Raw genomic sequence first — 1,957 nt, 5'->3', positions numbered from 1 at the left:
TCTCACAGTTCAGGGGTCCTGAAGGCCAAATTCTATGTGTGTCTCTGGGGGAAGTCCTTCTTCTTCTAGATCAGCTTTCTGTTGTTTTTTTCAGGTGCCTTGGAGTTCGTTCTGACTCATGGCACACCCTACAACAGAACGAAGTGATGCTGGGTCCTGCACCATCCTCACAATTGTTGTTATGCTTAAGGTCATTACAGCAGCCACTGCGTCAGCCCATCTCGTCGAAGGTCTCTCTGTTTTTCGCTGGCCCTCTAATTTACCAGGCATAATGTCCTTCTCCAAGGACAGGTCCCTCCTGATAACACGTCCAAAGTATGTGAGACGAAGTCTTGCCATTCTTGGTTCGAATGAGCATTCTGGCTGTACTTCTTCCAAGACAGATTTGTTAGTTCTTCTGGCAGTCCATGGCAGTATATTTCCTGTGGTTCCATGGTGTAGTGGTTAGCACATCTGCTTTACACGCAGAAGATCCTGGGTTCAATCCCTAGTGGAACCAACCTCAGCTCTTAGCAGCCTTCAATCCTTCTACTTCCTGTGCTTGTTTACAGATTCACCTCCTTCTGTTGTTTTCTGGTAGCACCTGTCTTCCCCCAGAGTGTGCTTCCTTCTCTCTGTGTCTAATCTGCTGTTTTTATCTCAAGTGTAAGTAGATTTAGGATAAACCTTATGCTGATCTGGCCTCCCTGACCCAGAAAACAAACCCTATTCCCAAATGGGATTTCATCCACAGGTATGTTGTTGTTGTTGTTTTTGTTGTTGTTGTTAGGTGCCGTCAAGCCGGTTCCAACTCATATTGACTCTATGCACAACAGGACGAAACACTGGCTGTTCCTGCGCCATCCTTACAATCATTGTTATGCTTGAGCTCATTGTTGCAGCCACTGTGTTAGTCCACCTCTTTGAGGGTCTTCCTCTTTTCTGCTGACCCTGTACTCTGCCAAGCATGATGTCCTTCTCCAGGGACTGATCCCTCCTGAAAACATATCCAAAGTGTGTAAGATGTCAGTCTCACCATCCTTGCCTCTAAGGAGCATTCTGGCCGCACTTCTTCCAAGAAACTTTGGTTCCTTCTTTTGGCAGCCAATGGTATATTCAATATTCTTCGCCAACACCACAATTCAAAGGCATCAACTCTTCTTCAGTCTTCCTTGTCCTTTGTCCAGCTTTCACATGCATATGATGTGATTGAAAATACCATGGCTTGGGTCAGGCGCACCTTAGTCTTCAGGGTGACATCTTTGCTCTTCAACACTTTGAAGAGGTTCTTTGCAGCAGATTTACCCAATGCAATGCGTCTTTGGATTTCTTGACTGCTGCTTCCATGGCTGTTGATTGTGGATCCAAGTAAAATGAAATCCCTGATAACTTCAATCTTTTCTCCGTTTATCATGATGCTGCTCATTGGTCCAGTTGTGAGGATTTTTGTTTTCTTTATGTTGAGGTGCAATCCATACTGAAGGCTGTGGTCTTTGATCTTCATTAGTAAGTGCTTCAAGTTCTCTTCACTTTCAGCAAGCAAGGTTGTGTCATCTGCATAATGCAGGTTGTTAATGAGTCTTCCTCTAATCCTGATGCCCTGATCTTCTTCCTATAGTCCAACTTCTCGTATTATCTGTTCAGCACACAGATTAAATAGGTATGGTGAAAGAATACAACCCTGACACCCACCTTTGCTTGACTTTAAACCAATCAGTATCTCCTTGTTCTGTCCGAACAACTGCCTCTTGATCTATGTAAAGGTTCCTCACGAGAACAATTAAGTGCTCAGGAATTCCCATTCTTTGCAGTGCTATCCATAGTTTGTTATGATCCACACAGTCGAATGCCTTTGCATACTCAATAAAACACAGGTAAACATCCTTCTGGCACTCTCTGCTTTCAGCCAGGATCCATCTGACATCAGCAATGATAGCCCTGGTTCCACGTCCTCTTCTGAATCCAGCCTGAATTTCTG

At 44.5% G+C, this 1,957-nt stretch overlaps 1 non-coding gene across 1 annotated transcript; it reads left to right on the top strand.

The window, feature by feature from the left end:
• The first annotated feature begins 426 nt into the window (after positions 1-426).
• On the top strand, positions 427-499 carry TRNAV-UAC (transfer RNA valine (anticodon UAC)). Its single transcript has one exon. It is a non-coding gene; the product is annotated as a tRNA-Val (tRNA).
• The last annotated feature ends 1,458 nt before the right edge of the window (positions 500-1,957 follow it).

Source organism: Elephas maximus, chromosome 1 (genome assembly GCF_024166365.1).
Source record: "Elephas maximus indicus isolate mEleMax1 chromosome 1, mEleMax1 primary haplotype, whole genome shotgun sequence".
Lineage (NCBI taxonomy): Eukaryota > Metazoa > Chordata > Mammalia > Proboscidea > Elephantidae > Elephas > Elephas maximus.
The sequence above is the reverse complement of the archived record's forward strand: the minus strand, read 5'-3'. Positions and strand labels throughout refer to the sequence as shown.